This window comes from Schistocerca serialis, unplaced genomic scaffold (assembly GCF_023864345.2).
Source record: "Schistocerca serialis cubense isolate TAMUIC-IGC-003099 unplaced genomic scaffold, iqSchSeri2.2 HiC_scaffold_1261, whole genome shotgun sequence".
Taxonomy (NCBI): domain Eukaryota; kingdom Metazoa; phylum Arthropoda; class Insecta; order Orthoptera; family Acrididae; genus Schistocerca; species Schistocerca serialis.
In genome coordinates, this window is record NW_026047471.1 from 2614275 (window position 1) to 2640407 (window position 26133).

General features: G+C 40.1%; 1 protein-coding gene and 1 long non-coding RNA gene across 7 annotated transcripts in view; both read right to left on the reverse strand.

Annotated features, from left to right (window-relative positions):
- LOC126438132 (uncharacterized) overlaps positions 1-26133 on the reverse strand; it is a 1198954-nt gene that overhangs the window by 1014587 nt on the left and 158234 nt on the right. The window lies entirely within an intron of this gene.
- LOC126438135 (uncharacterized) lies at positions 4806-23951 on the reverse strand. Its single transcript, XR_007581014.1, has 8 exons — positions 23691-23951; positions 17770-17862; positions 17461-17658; positions 17153-17351; positions 16845-17042; positions 16538-16734; positions 16235-16419; positions 4806-5179 (listed from the first exon to the last, which is right to left on the reverse strand). It is a non-coding gene; the product is annotated as an uncharacterized LOC126438135 (long non-coding RNA).

Here is a 26133-nt window from a genome sequence, read left to right on the forward strand (position 1 = left end):
TTTTTCATTCTTTGACAAATAATTCATGTTAGTATTTCACTCATTAAATGTACTGTTTGATAATATCCATACCTATCAACATCTGCTTTCTTTGGAATTAGAATATTATGCTCTTCTTCTTTTGTTAGGAGGGAAACAACTATTTTGAAAAAAGAAAAAAAAGGGGGAACTACGTTTCCCATACATTAATTAGCTGGTATTTTAACACTTCAAACAGAGTATTTCAGCAACTTTATGCAGACCACAACCAGCTGCCTACATATTTGCAAACATAAACACAATTTATATTACTCAGTACCCTTGAGTACACTGCACATAGAATGGCTACTAAATTCTTTTATTTTGACTTCAAATATTTGGATATTTTTAGTTTCCAGTCATAAGCCAATTTATAAACAATTATAACTTTTTGCACCAGAATAAATAAGCTCCATTCTGAATACTCGAGGTGGTATGTAATCTATATTAAAATTATATTTAATTCTAAATTGTGTTGCCGGCCGGTGTGGCTGAGCGTTTCTAGGTGCTTCATTCTGGGACCGTGCAACCGCTACGGTCGCAGGTTCGAATCCGCCTCGGGCATGGATATGTGTGATGTCGTTAGGTTAGTTAGGTTTAAGTAGGTCTAAGTTCTAGGGGATTGATGACCTCACATGTTAAGTCCCATAGTGCTCAGAGCCATTTGAACCATTTTTTTCTAAATTGTGTTAGTGAATTTATGAATTCACCATAAATTCACTTTTATCATGAACCAGAAATACCAGTATGGAGTACATGTACTGTTATGTAAGTATATGAATTCCTAGCTCCCTGAAGAGGCTTCTTCAAGATATTTACTTGTCAACTTGTCAAAATGTTCTTATTTCAACTTCTGTGGCAATAATATTTCTTTTCATTTAAACTTCAACAAATTGCAGATTATACCATAGGACAGAACTGAGTCAGACAAGTACATGAAATGTATTTGTAGTTGCAAATATGGACAAACATTAGCTGTATAATGGAGTGACAATGAAATTTTTTTGTGCTGGACCTAGACTTGCGGCAGATTTCTGTCTTACTAATAGCTGTCAGTTTACCATTAGGTTACCCGAGCATTTCCGACTTATCGGGAGTGATCACTTTACCATTAGGCTATCTGAGTGTGACCCACAGCCAGACCCAAATTTCCATATGTTGTCATTATGCCACACACAGCCAGACCCAAATTTCCATATGTTGTCAACCATGCATCTACAACCGGCATTCGTATGTTAATTATGTATATTGCCATACAGGGGTGACATTTTTAACTGAAAGTCGCTTGCTAAGTGTCGATGGATGGTTACAATATTGAAGTGCCTGTGTTGTTCATAATTATGCTGCAATGTTCCTGAAATCGGAACGATCACATAGATAATATTTTGGGGGAGGCAAACCAAAGACTTCATCTTACTGGTAGAGCACTTAAAATATGCAACAGGTCTACTAAGTAGATTGCCTGCATTATGCTTGCCCATCCTCTGCTAGGGTATGATTGTGTGCAGTATGGTTCCCTTACCAGATGGGATTGACAAGAGGACATCGAAAAAGTTCAGAGAAGGGCAGCTCATTTGGTATTATCAAAAATTATGGGAGAGAGAGATGGACATGATACATGACTAATGATTCCATTCATTCAAACAAAACTGTTTTTCAGAGCAGTGATCTCTTTTCAGCTAAGTTCGTTTTTCCCTTTCACTGTTACAGAGTGGAATGGTAGAGGAATAGTGAAAGTGCTTTGATGAACCCTCTGCCAGGCACCTAAAGGTGGCTTACACAGTATTCATGTAGGTGTAGCTCAAGGTGACACTACCTCAAGAGATGCAATGAGATTTATTGTGGCTTCAACTGACATTGCTAAATAAAATTATGTACTATCATGTAGGAGGTATTTTATGTACAAAAATTAATTTTGAATGGTGATAATAACTGCAGATCAAGATGTGATGAGATGAACAAAAATTATGCCATACTCCTGTGTCATGTCTCACAGCAGGACTTGTACGTAGAGCTATCATCACTATATGACTGTGTGTGGGCTATTCTCGGTGTTGTGTTAGATAATTGCAGATGGCCTTATGATTGCGATTGAGTAGATAAACATAATAGCTGCGTAGAATCTTATTGTGAATCATGTTTTGCAGTATCTTCAATATCATGGTTATTTGTGTATCAAATCATGGCAATATAGCTGTTGTGCAAACCCTATGGACAAAAAGTTCATAATTTTTGCTAGATATGTCTCTGCCAAGTAATATGGTTCAATGAAATGTGGGCCACTCATAGAAAGAATTGCTGCAGTGTGTTGAAGAAGGTCACTGAAACAAGTGTGCAATGAGAAGAACAGAAATAACAATTTCATTCAAAGTAGAATTACACTAAAGTGTCTGCGTTTCATGATGGTCCCCAGGTTTACAAATAGCGGGACATGGTTCTTAAAGGAATGTGTGATCACCACTGATGACAGCAAGGTTGGTAATAAGTTTTTGTGGCAGGGTGTTTGATTCATCTGCCAGCAGGATTGACAGCTGTTGGATGGTCCTTGGTGAATGTGGATATGCTGCAATACATTTCCCTAATGGATCTCACACGTGCTCGATGGGATTTACGTCACGAGAACGGACAGGCCAGCCCATTCGCCAAATATCCTCTCACTGCAAGAGAACCTCCAACTGTGCTGTTCGATGCAGCTGGACATTATTATTCATCAGGGGCCCTGTACAAAACTTTAGCACTTTCATAATTTTAAATAATGACAGTATTTGGGATAAGAATGTAGTTGGGATAAGAATAGTTGTGTGAACTGAAAAAAAAAAATTCTTTAAAAATAAACTGAAAAAGCGAAATAATAATCATAAATTTATGACGCACCATTTTCTACATATTTCCACACAGAAAATTTGAATGAAATTCCTTCCAGGGCTTTAGAATACCTCGTTGTAAACGATATGTCATATAAGAATTAGAGCTTCATGAACTTTATATTTTTGATTTTCCTTAAGGGATACAAAAATGTTAGTTGGTTTAGTTAGTCCTGAAATGGCAGCATGCAACTGCCTCTAAGTAAAGAATGGATATGGTAAATACGATCCTGTGTTTTTAAACTTTTGTGCCTGTAATTTGCTTGTAGTGACAGCGAATGCAATTTTAATTCGCTTCTTATCTGGTATTCACTAAGACCTCAATAAATTCTAACTGTATTTTGGGATTTTGATTGCATTTATTACTTCACGTAAGCAAGTTGGGGCGAAGCAACAATACGTAAATCACAATTTATGATGATTATGACTAATATCTTTGTCGTTTTGAAACGTATATTCATTTAGAAAAGTCAACTGTACGATGGGCAGAGATAATGGACTACTGCAGTGGTCACCGTTATTATCTGTGACACTGCTGTTTACAAATTATCCAGTTAATAATAAGTTATTTGTAATAAGAAAATATGAAAACCGAGTCTCTTGTTCCTGAGTAAGAGGTTAGCTTCACAAAATACAGGTATGATGCTGGGCATCCATGATGCCCTTTTGCCTATGATAGCTCAAGATTTTCTAATGATGCCTCATTCATCTCTGTACAATAAGAATGTCTTGAAGAAGAGGGATGTTGACTTGAGAAATAATATATATGAATGAAACCGAAGCCAGTGCCAAATGCACCTCCAGAAAGGCAAACGAGGGAAACAAGTACAGTGTCGCAATAACATTGACAGGTGGGCGTGGAGGTCAGTTCGATCAAGTAACATTATGTGTTTGCCCACCATTAACACCTGCACCACAAAAACAATCATGTTCAACAATGTTCCTGGATGCATTACCTATTACTACCTCTTGCCACATTGGGGAAGATTCAACTTCCCAGAAATAGTGTTCTGGTACAGCAGTGGATATTTACTATGTGATGTGCAATACCTGACATGTATTTACATTCCCCTGTAAGCTGAAAGTATCAATTTGCTGCAATGGAAGAGTAAAAATGATGTATTTCACTTTCTGACTTTTAGTAACAGAAAAAGATCCAAAAATGTTGTGCAAAAGAGCTGTTGGCTGTGGTCCAGCTCAAAACACTGTGCTCTAGAGTTTACTTTGTCACACCAGACTCCAGCCACCAATCATGGAAGTCGGCTGATAGGGATAGATGTCCATTCAGGTGACTGCAACACGTCATTTCCTGAACCAATGATGTATGCTGGTGCACTAGCTCTGCCAAGCATGAAATTATTTCCTTTTTATTATGACTTTTCATGAGAAATATCTGTCATGAAATGAATGAACATATTGCAGTAACTAAATTGGTGTGGCCATTTCTCAGGCAGAGTATGTCATGAGAGATGTTTAAGTGTTAAGATTTCCATGGGAAAAAAGTCAGGATTATTAGTTTGTAGCTGTGTCTGTGACAACCACAGATAAATTCTTCTCTATTATAAGTTTGTTTTCTCAGGCATAATCTCTCGATCTGGGACTGTTATTCTCTGAAGATAGCTTCGGAAATATGAAGCTCTGGAAACCTGATCTCTATTGAGAGTTCTGCCATGAAGAAATTGCAAGGTTGGTGACACATAACATACATTGCTACAGATAGGCTTAGTAGTTGGCAGTGAATGCGTTCAACAATGCTGACAGATTTCTGATGAAACAAGATGCTGAATGAAAGAGAATAGGCCAATGCATGTACCACTGTGTAAATAACGCTCTAGTACAAAGGTAAAACAGATGCCCTACACTGATCCCAGTGAAGGTTTTTTATGAGAACTATTAAAAAACAATAGTTACACTCAATGAGTATTCTCATGTTGCTCAAATAATTTGTTTATTGTAAACAAAAATCAGTTTTAAATGCCAGGCAAACATTACTGACTGTACTGATTTTAGCCTCACAATGACGTAACGCTTCTGTTGTGGTAGCAGCAGAGCCACAGCGTCTCCATCCAACAGGTGGTGTCTTGTCAGTGTCCATGACGTTGGCACCTGGTGCTGCTAGTGTGTTGGCTGCACTTATAGTAGGCGGATGCCCACCACAATAGGAAAAAAATCCTCGGCGGTGATGAGCTGTCCCCGTTGCCTGGAAGGTGGGTGTCCACCCCAATACTAATGACTTTCTCACTGCTGGCTGACCTGTCACAGGGGACATTAGGCCTGTCCAAGACAACCGAGCACACCTGTGGACAACAATGATGCTGATTTAAGTGCTGGTGCCTATGCCACACGAGAGAAATCTCAAATTTCAAGTTGTATGCCAAAACACATAGATCTTACACATAATGAGAAGATGGAGGTGCATATCACAAGGGAAAGTTCATAAAAAGGAGTCAGTTTCCAAGTCTGAAACAAATTTTAAACTGGAAACAATTATTACGTTTTAGAAGTTTCGCCTCTTTAGCTGTTACCACAGATTTCAAACATATAAGCTACAGTTTCTACGTTTCATAGTTATATGAGGGACTTACTCACATTTTAGTCTTGCCATGTGGCTTAGTGGTTAATGATACTTTGACAAAGGTAATGATATGATGTAATTTTTGCCTAGTGAAGTTACTAGTGCCTATATTTTGTTAATTTTTGTTTGTTTCAATGTGCTCATAATGTTTGTTACTGTTTATACCATTAAGTTGCACCATAATACCCAAGAGTGTGAAACTAGTTATGGATGAAACTGGCTAATCGCCTAACATCTTTCAGTACAACCTTCTCGTACTTCCAGCCATGTCAAGAAGTCATACTTCCATGTGTTTCTGGACAAGTGCTACTAGCCCCCTGTGAAGTGGTAACCGACTGTTGCCTGGTTGCTGTCCTCATCTTTATTTAGCCATGGAACCAGCTGCTGCTAAGGCCATCCACATAAGACTTTGAGGATACAGCCTGGGATACAACTTGCAGAAAGTCAAGTTGCTCTTACTACCTTTTCTACAACTCATTCACTGTCTGCTTCTTTTACAGCAGAGCAGTTCAAAGATGATGTCTTTAGACAGGTGAATCATTTACAAGTTATCAAGCTCCAATTTTTGAAAGAATATTGGTCTACAGCAATTCAGCAAGAACTGCTCATAGATTTCTGGACCGAAGACTAGTATCAACCTGGTCAGGGCACAATGAAGTCATTCTGTAAGCACTGATGTGGGGGTGGCTGTACAGTTGTTGCTGAGGGTATAAAACTTTTGTTACCATACTGTGTTTGGTGAGATCTTGTAGCACCACTCCATGACAATTATGAGAATTATGAACGTTTTCTCGAAAGAGTCTAATATTCTCATGGCCCTTACAGTATAGTGCAAAATATACCACAGCAAATGCGGGAAGGTGGAAGACTGGTGCCCCTTATGATGATGTGCACGACAGGCAACAGAACATCAATCATTGTGATGACCAGTTTTAAGTAATAGTGAAGAACATAAATAGAGTGTGGATAGCAGCTGCCACAGATTACCTTGGTGGCAAGGAGGTGCACTCAGTGAGGGAACAAGATTGCTGAATAGCTTGGTTGGGCAGTTGATAGGAAGTTCTAGTGAACTTGGTAGGAATGGAGACACTGATGAGTGGGGGAGACATTCCTGCACCACCGAGTGTGTGTGTGTGAAGAGCCACCGGACTTACACACCAGTTATTATTATGACACAAGTGACGAATTAAACACTGCTGGTACTATAGGGATGGTGTGACAGTTTGACAAAAAGCAATTGACTGGAACTGGAACAATAAGAAGTAAAAATTCATTGATGTGGCAAGTCTGGGAACTTCAGGCTGCAGAACAGTATATAAAAGACTGCAAGGAAGCAAGCACTTCTGAACTGCAAGTGAGAGAATTCAAACAAGCATGTTCATTACAAAACGCAAGAGTGCCTCCGGACGGAAGTAATATGATTTATAAATTCGTATGATTTATAAATTCGTATTTGATGGAGATTCCAAATATGAACTGCCATCTAGGTTGGACAGTGCTCATGCAGTGTGATTTTCGACTCCCAGGCTCAATGGTGAATAGGAAGAGCAAAGATAGAAATTCGATGCCTGTGACTGAGTTTGGTAAAAAAAAGCCAAATAAAAGAGTTGTTTTGTGGAGGAGAGTTGGTGCCCATTTCAGCTGATGTCAATCCAATTGTAAGAGTAGCAGTAGGTGGCTTAGAAAGTGAGGTATTGGTTGACAGCTGTTCACAGATTTCAGTGACTTCACCCAGCAAAATGGACAAAGTACTACTGCTGATCTGTAACGTTAAAATTTATGATGCTACAGGGATGGTGTCCAAAAACGATCCAACATGAAGTCAAACTACTCTTGCAGTTCAAAGTTGTGGTCACAGAATTACACACATTAGAGAATTCAGAAACTCAGTGTCAACATGATCACAGGTATTGATTTTTTAATATGAATTGTTGTGATGTAAATTTCGAGTGGTGTTGTATAATAATGTACGTGCAGTGTTAATGTATTTTACATCTTTGGTGCTCTTTAACAACTAAATAATTAAAGTCAGTATTTTATGTTCAGTGGTTGGTAATACACACCTGTGTGTGGTTTTTCTGTATATTGTTGTTGTTGTTGTATGTGCTTTGTGTTCAACCGGTACCTCCATGTGTATTTCCAAATAGGAAAATATTCATTTTCTAACAAAATCTCAGCAGGTTATGGGCCCAGGTGCATGTTAAAAGGACACTTGTACGAAAATAATAACGTAGCTCTGTGTGAAAGGTTTGTAAGGTTATCTCCAAGAAGACGTCTTTGAAGTTGTTAATTCCACGCAACCAATGATGGATTCAATGAGAATTATCAACATCGGAGTTGTGGAAGGCAAAACAAATTGGAGCACTTGGAAATACAAAATAAGTATTTGTCTACAAGGAATTCCTGGTGCACTTGATCTTGTGGAAGGCAGTTTAGTGAAACCTAGTATTATTTCAGAAAGTGCTACGGTTGAACAAAGAGCGATCTACAAAAGTGCTTTAGAAACTTTTAACAAAGCAGACAGCAATGCTCTACTTGTTTTGACTACAAATATGTCGGAAAAAACTTTGCAGAACATAATGCGTCTAAATACAGCATGTGAAGTGTGGACAGAATTACACAAAATATTTGAAGGTGTTTCTGAGGACAAAATGTACAACCTTTGTTTGCAGTTCTTTAGTTACAAAAAGGCTCCTGAAGATGATATTGTGACACACATTTCCAAACTGAAAAATTTGTGGAGTTAATTGAAACAGGAAATTACTAAAGATATCGTAAATAATTCAGAAATGCCTGATTTGTTTTTGATTTGTAAAATATTAGATACACTACCAGAAGACTATTTTTCGTTTAAATCTAGTTGGACGCTAACATCTAGAGATGACAGAACAATTGATAATTTAACAAATCAATTGTGTGCACATGAAAAAGCTCTGAGTACAATGGAGGGTGATTTTAGTAAACAAGAAGCCCTCACTACAGACTCATCAAGGCTGTCATTCAGCAAGTAAATCCAATGGAGAAAAAGAAGTATAAGAAATTAATATGTAATTACTGCAAGAAACCGAACCATACAATTAAAGTGTGCAGAAAGTGGGCAGCAGATGGCAAACCTCCAAAACCAGCTACAACAGATACAAATATACTACTTCTTTCTGTGACATCTTCTGTGATGAACTCTGAATGTAGAAATGAGGACTGGTATACAGACAATGGTGCAACAAGTCATATTACAAATGACAGGAATTGTTTCAAAACATTTCAGCCTTTTCTAACAAAACACTCAGTTACTACAGCTAATGGGGACATAATTGAAGCAATTGGAAAAGGCTCAGTAGACTCTGAAGCAGCAGTTGGAGGAAAATGGAACAGAATTACCTTGACAGATGTATGGTATGTACCCCAGATTCACAAGAATTTATTCTCTGTTCTTGCAGCACAGGATAAACATCCAGAAAGTAAATTCACATCAAGCGCAGAATTTTGTCATCTTAAGATTGATAATGTCACTAGATTGGTAGGTGACAGTGATTGCTTTGTAGGCCTTTTTAAACTTGCTGTAAGAAATGTGAAACCTAGCTCCCTCAGCGAAGTTAACACCACTAGCAGAGACAATACGTTGCAGCTTTATCACGAAAGATTTGGAAACCATACAAGCGCGATGTGAAGTCTGTACTTTGTAGCGAATTAAATATTGAGGTGGAAATGGACAGTGAACTTTGTGAAGGCTGTATTTATGGCAAGGCTCATCGTTTACCATTTGGCAACAGAAAGAGGACAGCAGAACTAGGTGAGCTTATTCACGCTGATGTATGTGTTCCGTTTCACGTACCTTCTGTGTCAGGGCACTGGTATTTTATTCTTTTCAAAGATGATTATACAAAGTTTAGAGCAACACATTTCATACAAGAAAAGTCTGGAGTTGCAGAAAAGTTAAGGCAGTTCATAGCTGAAGCAAAAGCTGCTGGACATACCATCAAGGAACTTCTGAGTGATAATGGGAAAGAATTTGACAACAAACAAGCAAAAGAGATTCTTCACAAAGAGGGTGTAATTCAACGCCTCACAATGCCTTACACTCCAGAACAAAATGGGTGCAGTGAAGGAGAGAACTGCACAGTTGTGGAAACTGCCAGAGCCATAATGCATGCACATGCAAACACTCCACAGGAACTTTGGGCAGAGATGGTGAACACCACAACCTACATTCTATCTGAACAGGGCCTTCCAGTATTCCAGGAACATCTCCATATGAATTGTGGTATGGAAAGAAGCCAAGACTGAAACATCCGCAGGTGATAGGCTCCACTTGCTATGCTCATGTTCCAAAACAACAGAGAAGGAAGATGGACCGAAAACCACTGAAAGGTGTCCTCATTGGATATGATCACAATGAGGGTTACAGAATTTATTGTGGAGAGGTGTGCAAACTCATTAGGTCACGAGATGTCATCTTCGAGGAGAGGCCACTGAAGAGTGAGAAAAGTTCAACTCTTCCAGTGAGTGTTTTCAATCATCAGGATCCAGCACCTCAGACTGAAGACCAATGGTATTGATAGTGAGAGTGAAGAGGATGGCAGTTCCTTGGATGTAGATGAAGACGCTTAGGAGGAAGATCAGGAAGTCACAAGTGGAGAAGCTTTACCATGTCTGCGTGATTGGTTAACCCTCAGACGTCCACAAAAATTTAATGATTATGTAATGAACCTCTCACTATCTTTCCAAGAACCAGAAACAGACAGCGATGCCATGAAGTTTGTTCAACACGATTTCTAGAAGGAAGCTATGGATTCTGAAATAAAAGCTCTTCAAGAAAATAGAATGTGGGTTGTGGTTGACCTACCATATCCAAAGAGGTCCATTCCTAATAGACGGGTGTATAAAGTCAAAACAAATGCTGAAGGCCCAGTCAATAAATTCAAGGCAAGATTGGTGATTAAGGGTTATTCGCAGCAGAAAGGAGCTGACTATGGCCAGACTTTCAGTTCTGTAGCTAGAGTGTCTACCATTTTAGCACTACTAAGTGTTGCTGCAAGTGAGAGCATGAAACTTTTACAAACTGATGTTTCAACGGCTTTTCTTTATGGTGATTTAAAAGAAACAATTTATATGCAACAACCTCAAGGATGTGACGATGGGTCTGGGAGAGCATGTCACTTGAAGAAAAGTCTATATGGACTGAAACAGGCTCCACATTGCTGGAATGAGAAGTTCAGTAATCATCTCACTAAATTGGGCTTTCTGAGGAGTGAAGCTGATCCTTGTCTTTTCGTGAGACAGTAAGGCTGTAAGAAAATATTCCTTGTGCTTTATGTTGATGATGGTCTGATCGCAGCTCACAGTGAACAGGAACTTGAAGACATTGTCAGTGATTTAAGAGAAGAGTTTAAAATTACTTCAGTGCCTGCATCATTTTTCTTAGGTCTGGAAATTGACCAACAAGAACGTGGAACTGTATGTGTAAGTCAGACTCATTACACAGGAAAATACCAGAGCGTTTCAACATGAAGAACTGCAAGGCTGTAACTACACCCATTATAAATGACAATGATACAGAAGAAAGTCCTCGCAACTCTGATTTTCCATACAGCCAAGCTGTTGGAGCACTGATGTTTCTGATGTGTGGGAGACGCCCTGACATTGCATATGCTGTCAGTGTTGTATCATGAAATCAACAGATTGTGATGTAGTGAAAGTTAAAAGAATCTTACGATACTTGAGAGGCACAACAAATTATGGACTTTTATATAAAAACAATTCTAAGAAGCAGGTTTTAGAGTGTTCTAGTGATGCTGACCACATTGGAGGTGATCTTGGCTCTGGGCTCTCAACATATGGTGTCCTTTGTCTGTACTTTGGGGCACCTATTTCCTGGATTAGTCAAAAGGCAATCTTCTGTTGCCATAGCCACAACTGAAGCTGAGGTTGTGGCTGCCAGTGACGCTGCTTGGGAAATTGTCTGGATCAAGAAGCTTCTGACAGAAATGGACCAATTGGAGGCAACACCACTTCTGCAGGCTGACAACAAAACTGCTATCTGGCTTCCCCAGAAACCTGAGTTTCACTGAAGAATGAAGCATATTCATATAAGGCATTTTTTTGTCTGTGAACTAGTCAACGCTTATGAAATCACAGTTGCAAAAGTAGACACTGTAGAACAACATGCTGATATACTAAAAAAGCCACTGTTTTACATTAGATATCAGTATTTATGTAATAAGATTAGACTTTCCAAGTTATTAAATAAGGAAGATCGTTAATGTGTTTCACATCTTTGGTGTTCTTTAATAACTAAATAACTAAAGTCAGTATTTCATGTTCAGTGGTTGGTAATACGCACATGTGTGTGGTTTCTCTGTATGTTGTTGTTGTTGTATGTGCTTTGTGTTGAACCGGTACCTAATAAACCATGTGTATTTCCAAGTATGCAAATATTCGTTTTCTAACAAAATCTCAGCATGCAGTAAAAGGCAGTCATCAGATCAGCGAAGTTAAACGCTGTCAGACAGGGCTATGACTTGAATGGGTGACCATTCGGTCTACCGAGCGCTGTTGGTAAGTGGGCTGTACTCAGCCCTTGTGAGGTAAACTGAGGAGCTACTCGATGGAGGTGGCAGTTCCAGTCATGTAAACTGACCAACGGTCAGTGGTGTGATGTTCTGACCACATGCCCCTCCACATCCCCATTGACGCCTGTGGGCTGAGGATGACATGGCGCCCAGTCGGTACCGCTAGAACTTCATGGTGCCTGTCCACGCAGAGTTTAGTTAGGAAAAGGCAGTAGTAACACAATTTTTGTAGCAAAAGGAGCCATTTCTGGGCAATTTTGAACTTCCAAGTAGGACCAAAGGTTCTAACGAAAAAGAAATATGAAATATAAGTTTATATCGTTTTAGAGTTCAAAGGGAAGCAGAAAAAGGATGTAAGAGTTATCCTCTGGAAGGAGGACCAGAAACAGATGCATGGAAAGTTGATGAAGGGATGGTAGATGAGGCACATTAAAAAGGGTACGAGGGTTCCTGCTCTATGGGAAACTTCACAGCGAGGCGACTGTGCGTACTTGAGCCGGGTAGAACAATGCATTCTTTCCTTGTTCTATTCTCTTCCCCTTTTGTTTAATCTATTGTTGGTAGTCTTCAGTATGTACATATAGACAACTGAGAAGTGAGGAAGTTATTGAAATGCAAGAGAATATGTGAAGTAAGTCAATGGTTGGATACAGGATGTCATGAAGATATCATGATAAACGTAAAATCCCGAAAGTAGAACAGTGTGAATAGGGTTTTGAAATACAGAGAAAATAACAAGGGGGACATGAAGTGAAAACAAGACAAAATTCTGGGTAAACCATGATATTGGAAGTAACGCTCTGTGATATACAAGTATGAACAGTGTTTTTATGTTTTAAGTTAAATAGGTTACAAGAGGAATAAATCTAATAGAAATGTAACTTGGAACTAAAGTAACAGTGCGGAATGTGTAATATACACAAGGGCAAGAATCTGATGTTAAGAAGATTAGTGATTCGTGTCACAAACAGGTGTGTGATCTGCATATTTTATGTATTTGGCTAAGGAAATAAGAGACTGAGCAGTGTGGAGCACCAGAATAGGTGGACTTAGAAGTATAAATATAAAAAGGTACAATGATTTAGTAAATGTAGCAAATGCAATCAAGAAAGTATGATTTTCAGTGTATGAAAACCAAAAAAGTACAATAATGGACAGGGAAAAGTCTATGGAGTCATGAGTGGTATTCCTTGGACAGAGTAAATCATAATGAGTAATAATGGTAAGCTTCCATCACTGAAGTCATGACTAAAATTATTCTGAAAATATTTGGAAAAAGTAGTGTAACAAATTAATCTGTGTGTAGTTAGAATACAAACTTTGTTACATGGTGTGGAAAATGGTGGCCTTCAGGTGTTATTGTGAGGCTTTTATTCTGAGATTTATGAACCTATCTCACATTAGAGAAAGATGGCTCTGGAGTAGGGATTGGAGTGGACCATGGCGTTGATGAGGAAGAAGGTGTCATGGGAGACATGGTGGACAGCAATACTCTCTTTTGTCCCATGCCTAGGGTTAGATCTCAAGGTGGAGGATCATAATCACTTACCTCATATCTTATAGGTTAACACACCAGCACTAGCAAGTGAAACTGTGTGGTGAAGTTAGATGTGAAGTGTTAAGTGGTATGACAAAGTAACTGTGATAACACTACATACATAGCATAAAGAGATACTCTTACTGAAATTTGTTGTATTAGAATTAACTTAAAAATTTTATATATGTATCCTCATGACAAATAAAATGATGTAACTATCAGTGCATGTTTTCTTTAAAATATATAGTGTTAAAAGTTGGGGGGGGGGGGGGGGGGGGGGGGGGGGGGGGGGGGGGGGGGGGAAGTTCTAAAAACTGGTAAGACTTGCAAAGGACATGAAAAGGCCAGAATTGAATACTGTGACCAGTTGGGGGCAGGAGAAAATGTGAGAAAATGAAATATACCTGCATGACGTAGAAATAAAGAAAGTGAAGTTTATCATGTACCGATATTCAGTGCTCATGAATGTTTCAAAAACAATATGAGAAGGTTGAGACATGGCAGAGGTAGATTCTTGCATGCTCAGCACACTCATAGCTAATCTGTAGATAAATTAAAATAATGAAGGAGAGTGATTAGTATATGCAATCACAGGATGATGTACATACAATTTGATTAGAGAGGGCCTTGTGAAAACATGCTTTGTGATTTGAGTGTTAGATCTCAAGATATATCAGTTGCAACTAAGCACTGAAATTAGAATTTGTAGGACCACCTGAAGGGAGGAAGCTACCATTGTTGCATAGGGACGAGAGGGCGGGGGAAGGGGGGACAAGGGCACCATGTCATTAGGGCAGGCAGGAGAACATAGTTGCAGAAAGTTTTGGAGAGCTGACATAAGGTTTCACTAAGGCACAAACAATTCGTAAGATTGAATTTTTGAGGGCAGATATCCCTTGGAAATCAGCGAACGGACGAGTCCAAGGAATGGACGACCAAGGAAAAAAAATACTACTTCCGAAAAAAGCATTTTAAGGCAATAAAAATGAAGTGAAAATTTTTCAGAGAGTGCTGCTAAAGAGTATCCACTGGAGAAACCAATATAGGACACTGCAGTTTTGATAGACAAATAATTGATAAAGTGGCTTGCCTGATGTCACAGCAGCCTCAAAAGTTCTAGGTAAGACAGACAGGCCATTGAATGGAAGAAAAGTCTTGGGGCCTGGCTGATGTCGGACCTACTTGGGACTGTAATCCGCCATGGTTACATCATATGCTTTCTATTTGTTCATTTCATATTAAATAAGACTAAATAGATACAATCACATAGGCAATCTTTTTAGTTGCCGTTTCAGTATTTATTTTTCCTGGTGGCAATATCTACAGACTTAGATGGAGGTAGTTTAAGTGAACAAAGCATATGGGAGGTCATACATCGTGACTCAACCAACTGTCGGTCAGTGGGTTGAGGGCTTCATTGGTATACTGGCTCATTGTTGTAACAAGATGTTGAAGATCGCTGTGTGGTTGAGTCTAGGTTGTTGGTGTGATTTTTGTTCTGAAGAAATCGTGTGATTTTATTGAAGGCAAAGTCCAAAACTTTCCTAAGAGCTACATGGCACAACATCAAAGAGATTTTAAGGTTATCTATGAGTAAATAAATATGACACAACGGGATTGTTTTGTATCCACATTAGTTTGTCTCCCAAACTCCCTGAACTCAGGTAAGTACTGTTGTCAATTTTGCACAAATGTTTTGCATTCTTACCGTCAACTTCATTGGCAAGTAAGGGGCCTCGACAAAATAGTTGATTTTACCAGATAGTTTGTTCTTTCTCTGTTGGTGCACTGACCCTTTTCCAAGTGTTATTGTAGTCATCCAAGATTCAGTGATGTGTGCAGACCGGAGTGCAGCATAAAAAGAACTGCATCATAGGTAGGGATTGTGTGGCTGGACTTAAGGCATGCAGTCACTCAACGTAGTTCTACGACAAAATGAAATCCTGCACTCCTGTTAGATCGTCGATTACCGTCACATGCAAGTTGTTCCGAATTACGTTATCGTGCTGTGTATTGCCTTGGTTCTTTCTCTCAGTGCAGTCCAATGTATTTATTTGTATTAACATCAAATTGATAAACTATGTTCACAAAATAACCGAGAGAAGGTCAACTATGTTACAGTTTAAGTTGAAATTTCAATGAATGTTGTTGATCAGTAGAACACAGGTAGCTAACACAAACAACAGTCGGAAGTTACCGGTAAATAATGGTTTGTGTCTATTAGTGTGGCTTTCACAAAGTGACAATCTGAGAGAGAAAAGGTTGTAATGAAATATTTCTATCTGTAACATCGCTAACTGTGGTGAAAAACGGACCAAATTTGTGAATGAGCAACTCTGTAGTTTTAGCCCGAACTGAAAAGTTAAGCAATGAGAAACAAAAAACGGAATGGTCTGCAGGTGCTTACTAAGATGTGTGATCGCATGTTAGTGTTAGAAATGTAGAATGGTGATATGGGAGGAAATAAGAATAGTCCAACATAGTTGGGAAGACGTTTGACACTAATCTGTGTGTGCTCTTGAGTCAACAAAAAGTCTTTCCCACCCAACACGTGTAAGTACACTGTGAATGAAAGCATTAAGTTTCATCAAACTGCACTGTTGTCGATGAAGGTAAATAAATAACCAAGTGTAAGATCACAAAAAAGTAGTAGATTGGAACATATACTCACCATTCTCCTTGTTCTCGAGGCTGAAGGCTGTTCTGCATGGTGTGCGGAATGCTGATTTCTCCAAGGTAAAATTAGCTCCTTCCTGGCCAACATTTCTGAGTAGTACTAGACACCGAAGGCCAATTTGTCTAGCTAGAAGGGTAGTTGCTGTTCTGGACCAAAATGCTCCTCACCGCCAAGTAGACCTGATTAGACAGTGAAGAAACTGGTTACATTTCATCAAAGTGTATATTTATAGATCATGGTAAAATTGCAAAAGAATATAAGAACACAGTATCACAACGGACTGAAACATGTACTCACAGTCCCATCTCTTGCGCTCGAGTTTGAAGACTGTTTTATCTAGTTAGCAGAATGGTTGCTACTCTGCGCCAAATTCAGCTCCTTTCTAGTCACCAGGCCTGAGTAGTACTTGGCTGTGAAGGCTGTTTTGTTAGCGAGCAGAATACCTGCTGCCCTGGACCAATATAGTCGCCCTCCAGCCAGCAGCTTTGAGTAGGCTGTGAACAAAAACGGTTACTTTTTATCAAAATGTACCCAAATCGTTAGAGGTAAAAAATATAAACAAGTGTGTGAACAAAATATCAAGCAGACTGGATCATGTACTCACCATTCTACTTCCTGTTGTCGAGTCTGAACACCATCTTGCCTGGTGACCGGAATGCTTCCTGCTGTGGGCTGAAATCAGCTTCTTCACGGACAATAGATCTGAGTAGTGGTTGGCTCTGAATGCCGTTTTGTCAAGTGTTCAGAACAGTTTCTGCTTTGGGCCAAAATCACCACACTGCCAGCAAGCAGGCCTGAGTAACTGTGAACAAAAGAACTATGTTTCATTAAAATAAACCCCAGTTGATCAATGTGAAAAATATAAACCAGTGTAAGAAGACATTATCACAGGACACTGGATTGTGTACTCACCATTTTAGCTCCTTTGGTCGAGTTCGAAGGCCGTTTTGCATGGCGAGCAGAATTCTTGCTGCTCCACGCTATAATCAGATCCTTTACGGCCAACAGCCCTGACCAGTGCTTGGTCCTGAAGGGTATTTTGTTTAGACAGCACAACACTTGCTGCTCTGGGCCAGTATAGTCACTCTTCTGTCCAGCAGGAATGCGTAGACTGTGAGCAAAAAGGTTACATGTTGTCAAGATGTACCCATATCGATAGGGGTAAAAAATATAAACAAGTGTGTGTACAAAATATCAAGCAGACTGGATCATATACTCACCATCCTACTTATTGTGCTCTAGTCTGAATGGCGTTTCGTGTGGTGAGCGGAATTCTTTCTGCTCTGGACTAAATCCAGCTTCTTCCCAGCCTACAGGTCTGAGTAGTGCTGGCCCTGAGGGCCGTATTGTGGAGTGTGCAGAACAGGTGTTCCTTGGGGCCAAAATTGGCACACTCCTGGCTACCATGCTTGAGAAGACTGTGAACAAAAGGGATAAAGTTTATCAAAATGTACCCAAATTGACAGAGCTAAAACAATATAAACAAGTTTATGAACGCAATATCACAGCAGTGTTGATTGTATACTAACCAGTCTACTTCTCATGCTCAACCTCTAGCGAGCAGAATGCTGGCTCCACATGGGGCAAAACAAATTCCTGTATATCTGACATGCCTGAGTGCACTGTAAAGAAAAAGATTAACTTTCATGAAAATGCACCCTTGTTTACAAAGGTAAGAAATATAAACTGGTGTAAGAACACAATAAAATTTACAAAACTGATTAGTTAGTTGTGCAGTAAATTTAATCTCAACTGTTTACACCAAGAGAGCTGTAAGTTTACAGTGTAGAAAACATCAGGTAAAATGTTATTATGATCAAAACACAAATGTCGCGTGAGTATCTACAGCAAATAGCTTAGTTCTTGTGTTACATGCTGAGCAGTGGTGGAGCAATTTTGTAGTGTTTTGGAGAGTGGATTGTAAGCATTTTATCCATTGCTGTAAATTTTCTTTTATTTAATGCTGGTTAAGACAGTCATTCAGCCATCCAACACACCATTCAAGCAGTTCTATCTTTGCAGCATAAGTTCAGAAAATTTTCATCCCTCGACTACACTATCTCACACACACACACACACACACACACACACACACACACACACACACACACACAAACAAACACACATTAATTTCAGAGTTGCTGACTGCATAGGTCATCACAGTGGGTTTATTTTTTTTAGGAATAACTGTCTTATTTCCATATTGTCTGCAATGAGGATGCTCAATAATAGGTTCAAGGCAATTACATTGGTATCAGGCAGAAGCGGCGGGATGGTGGAAGGTCTCCTGTATCCCACATACAGAATCTGATGAAGTAGTATGCATGTTCCGTATTTCCGTCGCTGGTAGGCAAACACGATGTGGTTAACGTCATCTCACACTCTGTATTGCAATATAGTGAGCCCACTCTCCTACTTATGTAAACATGTGGTTTAAATTGTTATTGCTTGAATTTTAGAAGTGCCAATGCTTCATAAGCACCTTGCAGTATAGTTCACCTAGTATACATGTGGAGTTGTCGTATATCCACTGCCTTGTAAAAAAAGAGTGAAACTCCCAGAAACCACGGTCAGATAACAATGTAACTGCGTCTATGTTCACACAATCCATGCATTTAAAACTTCCTGACAGATTAAAACTGCATGCCGGACCAAGACTCGAAGTCTTGAAGTTTCATATTAGCGCACACTCCTCTTCAGAGTGAAAATCTCATTCGGGATCCACATATTTCTAAAAAATTAGTGTAGCAATTCTCTAAGACAGAATAGTCACCAAACTGTGTTAGTGGTGTTCATGTTTGGTGTTGTACCAGAACTGGTAGGATATATAAGGAACGTGAACAGCTTCAAATGTTGAGTGCTCACTGTAAATGACATTGATATGCTGCGTACACATGAGAGACAGCATTACCAGCTCCTGACTGGACTGAAAGTAGCCTCACAATGGGCGTCCATTGGGTTGGATGGTCAAATAATGCAGTGTCAAGATGTCACATTGGTTTAAAATTGAACACACACACACACACACACACACACACACACACACACACACACACTCAGCAATAAATCATTGTTCTACGTTACCCTGACGACTATGGTCAACGAGTGTGGTGGCGGCATGGGGAGTGGTCCCATTCATCCACTGGTTTGGATAGACACAATTTGTTTGCACCTGGTCTCATATTGAGAGGAGCTATCAGATATCATTTCGGGTCATGGCTGGTAGAGATTAACTGAACTGTGATAGTACACTGGTTTGACATGGACATGCTGCACCATCATGCGTTATCTCTCATGTGACAGTATCATGTTGCATTTTTTTAACAGCACAATGCCTATCCACACATGGACGTATATCCTGTCTGCGTAACTGAGATTACAATCATTGTGGGTTGGGATGCCTCAGGAGAAACCCTTTCTAACCAATTTAGATCATGCATCCAGGCAGGAGGGATTTCAGCATCTTGCTGATAAATGAAGTAATTTTGACTCAGTGTGTTAATCACTGAAATAGCATCATGTATCCTCTCAACTCATGAAATTTCATTTTGTCTCCTCCGCCTTTTCTGGGCATTTCTCTATTTTAGTCAAACATTGCAACTCGGACTCCACTACAGCGATGTCCTCTGATAGAGGAAGATGTTATCCGTTTGTGTCTTAATGCTTCATTTTATTTCGATTACAGATGACATGTTGTGGATCTCATCGTACTCTTGACTGCTCCTGGTAATCTCTTATTTCGCTAACCTCTCAACCATGTTAGGCCAATTAGGATGACTATTTATCCTATCTGCAAAAAGGAACAAAAATATTGTTTCAGGCCATTGGAGGAAGTATATCTGAAACAGTAAATTTTATCAGTGGTGTTAGTTCCTCTGTGACGAATATTTATAGAAAGGGAACTAACAAGAACTTATTTGGAAATGAAAGTATTTGCATGTGTAAATGCAATTGGCTTCTTGCAGCATCAATTGACAGTGACAGTAACATTTCAGAAGACATTTCTCTCCTTACATCTTTGCATTTTGAAAACTGACTTTTCATGAATATGAATTTTTCACTTTTATTCATTAATTACTTCTTCTTCTTTTGAGACTGGCTTTGTTCTGCATCATGCACAGGGTCAGCAGTGTTTAGTACAGAACTGGCATCGTTAATTTTATGGGATGGCTGGATTACTTTCCTGCCACCACCCCATAACCCCCGTCCCCCCTCCGGGATGGAATCAGTGTACCCCAGCTGCCTGCGACGTGAATAAACCATGAAACAGTGCAAGCAAGAGCATCCTAAAACTTCATCGTAAATATTTCAATTCTAGACAAAGGAGTGCACCTCTTGTGGGTTAATTTTAAGGGGTTGCCAGATTACTGGTCTGGGTGCATGTATTGGTTCAGTACAGAATTGTGTCATAAAACTGTTGATCCAGTCCTGACACAAGCTAGCTGGTCCACAGCTGATCTAACTGGTCCTTGATATCCTGGATCGTTTCACTGGGATGGAGATGGCATACGAGCTGATGTCTCATATATTCTATTGGGTACAGAGCTAATAGCTAAACATAACACAGAGCGCTGATAGGGACGCATGTTGCATGTGGATGATCATTGTCCTCTTGAAAAATGGCGCCATGGTACTGTCTCATAGAAGGCACCACATGAAGATGCAGGATGTAAGTGACGTACTATTGTGCTGTCAGAGTTACCTTGGTCAATACCAGCCACGACCGGAAGTGATACCCGATTTTTCCCTCCACTGGAAGAATCACACAGCAATACTCTAAATGCAGCCTTTTGTGTTGTGGTGTTGATGCCAGCCCACACCTGGCGTAGTAATCCCCTAGTCTGGCTGCTGGTTGTCTCTGACCAATGTTGCAGGATGACACAGAATGTAGAGGGAGTCCATTAATTGTTCTCAGATAGCAGACAAGGATATCTAAGGGTTACAATATGTTTCATGCACAATAAGGAGAATCTCCCTTGTGGTGTAATCATAAGTGTTTCATTGGAACCATGACGATGAGTATGCCTGCCCTCATATTCCCTGCCATGCAGGATTAGCCGAGCGGTCTAAGGTGCTGCAGTCATGGACTGTGCAGCTGGTCCTGGTGGAGTCCTCCCTCGGGCATGGGTGTGTGTGTTTCTCCTTAGGATAATTTAGGTTAAGTAGTGTGTAAGCTTAGGGACTGGTGACCTTAGCAGTTAAGTCCCATAAGATTTCACACACATTTTACTCACATTCATATTCCCTTGCAGTCCACCATCGGGCCACTGTCACATCTGAATGTTTCAAAAACTTACACCTGCCATGAGGACTCTTTGAATCTCTGTCAGGCGCTATAACTCCGTTTCACATCAGTTCACAGAGTCTCTGTGCCCTTCACAGTCATCACTTAATGTTGACACTGTTTTGCCTCTTATAATTTTACCAGGCCTAGTAACAACACTAAATATGAACAACAGTAATGCATGTATGTATGTATGGTGTCTGTTCTTTCTAACATGTCCAAAAGAACAGACACCTCAAAATAATATCTTCTGTGGGGATGCACTTACTTGTCTGAATCCTTGTGCGACTCATGTGATGGGAGATAATGGACAGAGGACACTACATCTGTAGTGTGTGGCATGTAGGAATTTGGGCAGGGCAGGAGCTGTGCTCAGGTGCCTTAAGTGATTAAAGGAACTGCTATAGAGAAGTGGAGCATCCGGATTCGAGTTCTGGTCCAACACAAATTTTCACATGTCGCCATGGGATTTAATACAATGCCTGTATGTAGCTGTGTCTGTAAGATTTCTAACACTAGAGCACTCTGGTGGGCCATTCTACCAGTCACAGAGAACTGCCACTCTAATCGTTTACTTACCATCGATGGTGTACAGGTATACAAAGTCACACTTGATATCCAGCCAAGTCTTCTGGGTGCTTCATTAATTAATTTATTTATTTTCAGGCAATATAATTTGTAGTCAGTTTGGAAGTGATTTTGTTAAATATGTGCTTTATCAGCTATCTGTCGACCTAACTGTTGATATCACAGTGGAAGAGTACTGCATTAAGATTCTACAGTTTGATGGAATGGTAGACATCACTGTCTTCCCAACTCCTTTGTCGCACCCGCCCTGCACCCCCCCCCCCCCCATTTTTCTGTGCCCCCTTCCTCTACTGGCTTCCCCCTCCCCCTTATTTGCCCCACCCCCCCACCCCCGCCACTCCATACCCATATGCCATTGTACTCTATATTGCAGTATTTTCCGTGAGTGTTCAGTGTTGTACGTCCCCTTTTTAAAGTGTTGCGAACAGAAACCAGACTGTCACCATGTTTTTTAATTGTGCCTGTCTGTTTCCTAAGCGTTTTTAATCAGCATCACTGACCTCTTTGTTTTTTTATTTTTCTTCACAACTTTTTTGCCATGTACAAGTTTTAAACAGTCACCATTTTATCACCTCTTTATACTGTTATATCTTCTTATTATGTTTTTTAAATTTATCTGTAGGCTGCAGAGTGGCGTATTATGCTGCTGCCAGCCTGCCCCCCTTCTGGAGGGGGGGGGGGGGGATCAAAATACAATAAGGGAAGAAATAAATAAAGAATGAAAAAAAGGTAGACATCTCGCAGGAAATGAATTTTTGTCTTAAGAACCAGTTTCGAAATGGGTGTTCAATGTTGTCAATGTAGAAGCGAAATGCCCTAAGGAGAAACTTCAAAAGTGCATTTAAAAAGCTCAAAGTCAGTTCAAAGGTCTCTCAGCATTGTTGAATTTCTGTAGGTTAGTCATGGATCAATCATTACTCCCTGGAGAAAAAAAAAAGTGAACTTAAAACAGTAGTTTTGTGAAAATGGTGAATACCGTTTTGCTAATGATTGAAGTGGCAGAACTTCATTAAGGTTGACACAAAAATCATATGCTACTTAATTTGGGGCGGTTGACTATACTTTTGCTACCGCATTAACCAAAGCTCGTTTCTGATTTAATTCACTATGTGCTTGGGTCAAAACCGGAGTGCAAAAAAAGAACCTGCGACAATTTTATCATCTGCCAAACAATTTCTTTACTCAGAAAGAGGTATCGAGGAAATCTCATCAGAAGCGTTTGCTACAGTCAAATGACATGTTTCATCCACATTTGAACTTATTCGGCACAGAAAAGTGTAAGAATCTATCGAACCTTCACAGCTCCATGAAGCCAACTAGAGTTCTGAGACCTATAGCTATATACGATCATAGACTTTGGATGAAACTTCTGAAGTTCCTCAAAACGGGTTCCATAATTTTTGCATTCCCTGGCAAAATTCTGCGGATTGAAGCAAAGGCTAGGTCACAGGATTGGGCCCAAACAGTACATACAGTGCTTGCCTCACATGAACGTTTGTGACATTTCCAGGGTGTGGTACAGGTGCGCAGGAAGTAGCGGCGCCTACTAAATTGCATACAAGAAGTTGCCCCACTTACCAGCGACAAGGCTCAGGCTGTCCATGGACATCTCTCTTGCAGCACCCTCCTCTGCTGCTGCTGCTGCTGCTGCTGCTGCTGCTGCTGGTGGTGGTGGTGGTGGTGGTGCAGCAGGTGGCCCAGACCAATCTTCGTTCTTCGCTACCCGTTCATCAGACTTGCTGCAAGGACGAGAAACATGCTTCAGTATATGACCAGACTGCACATTGACTAACGTTTCTACAACTTCCACTACTATGGACACCCTGGTAATAAAAAAGAGAGTCATGCTCATTAGATTAGCACAGCTAACAAAAGCTCTTAGTGCTCTGCCCAATTTTGAAGAATGTCTTTGGCCTAGCTTGTTCTGAGTTTCCCTAAGGTTCTTCCACTCTAGTTCCAGGACTGTTTGCTGGCGTTATATCTTGAGGAACCATTCCTTAACAGTGGTTGGAATTTTTAACGCTTGCCTTCCAGATTACTTGTGTTGACACATGCTATTGAAGAAAAAAGTGAGTCACATGTGTGGCCTAGGATTTAGATGAAGTGGCGTTTGGACTGAGAGCTGTGTACATGAGGGACTCAATTTATTTTGTTTAACATCAACAGATTAGAAATACAGTTTCCTTAAGTAAGATATTTCTGTAGCCTATAAAGATCCCAACACTGGGCTCCAAACAACCAATAAAAAGTATCTTCCATCAAATAACCTTACCTTAGGACAATCGTACACAGCTAACAATGACAAAAATTTACAATGCTTGGCACATAACGAGTAATAATATGTGAGACAACTTCAGTAGCAAAAGACAGAATATAAAAACATTCTAGGACCTAACTAGGATCATAACACAAAACTGCGTATTTGTTTACTACCACCACTGTCACCATATAATACCACAACGAACTACACATTATGCTCTGTAAAAGTTCATTTGCAGCTGCTAGTGTTTTTTTTTTTTTTTTTTTTTTTTTCAGAAACAATTTATCTAATAATGCAACGAATTGATTTTTGACATAGAACAGGTAACAAGATGAATTTCAAGCAGAATAGTCTCAACAAGAGAGTTATGTTCACAGCATAATTTAAGCTAACATTTTAGGATCAATACAATTAATCACACTCACATCATGTATTTAACAAACTGAAGTGCTCTCATTCACTGCACACACACCCACACATCTATGTGCAATCAATAACCAACCACACCTTGTCACACAACAACCAAAAACTTGCAAGTGGAATGCTTTTGCTATCAGATGTACCAAATGTACAGCTGTACCAAATGATACACTGTACCAACCATAAAGTCACCAGCATGCAACTGTCAGCTGCAAAAGTTCTCAGTTAGTGCTCCTCTTGATATGCTGAAGCCAGGTTCTCTGCCTCAACTGGGATCACTGTCCATCTGGCTGTGAACAGGCACCAACCACTCCACCAAGTTGTTATGTCCACACAGTGGCCATGCCCCTCACAGACTGTTGTGACATTCAGGTGACAGAAGTGTAGTGCATCAAATTCTTGAGGCCCTCAGGAACAATTCTGCCCAGAACCTGCACATTCGTCTCCATGTAGCTGCCCAGTAACTCCAACATCTTCAGGTCCGCCCCACAGTATGGACACATTGGCCACCATGACATTTTGGCCACTGGTTCTTCTCTGTAGGCTTGTTCGCCTCTTAAAAATTGGTGATCGTGCTGGAAGACATTGCTGGTTCCTCTAGTTGCAGCTGACTCATTATACCACCATACATGCTTGATACTAGCTCGACCACAGTGGCACTCACAGCAGTCACATATATGGGCTGTCTGTCATGTCGGGTCCACAGAATGACACTCCATTCAAACTTACTCTCTGGACACAGCAAAATAAATCATACCACTCGACTTGGCACCCATGGTTGGGATACACTGAACAGAAGAGCATACATGGCATAGGATCTGTGATATCAGTACATATGTCACCATTTAGCCAATGTTGTGAGGACACAGCACCGATTCAAGGAAAATCACTACCTCTACAGCCTTTCGTCCACATGTGAACACTGTATTTATACTGTAATTTGTTATTGTCAACTGTCGTGGCTTGTGGCTGTGGATTGATGGATAATAATGCAGCGACTATTACCCATTTTAATGGTGGAAGACAGCATCCTGCCAACAGCCATATTGCCATATACCTGTGACAGACAATTCATCGCTCCACATGTGTACCTACACTCGCTGCACAAAACAAGCACTGAAATTGCTGTGGGCACAAGAAAAATGTTATGGTTCTATGTCCCCTTGATGCTAAGAGTGCTGCAGGTTGGGCACAAGGCTGGATTGGGAAAGGATGGGGATGGACAGGTAAGGAAACTGGTTGCTTTCTTTCTGAGGGAATCATCTAGAAATTTACCGTAAGCTATTTAGGGACATCACGGAAACCCCAAGACAGGTTTGTGAGGGATGGAGCTGGAACTTC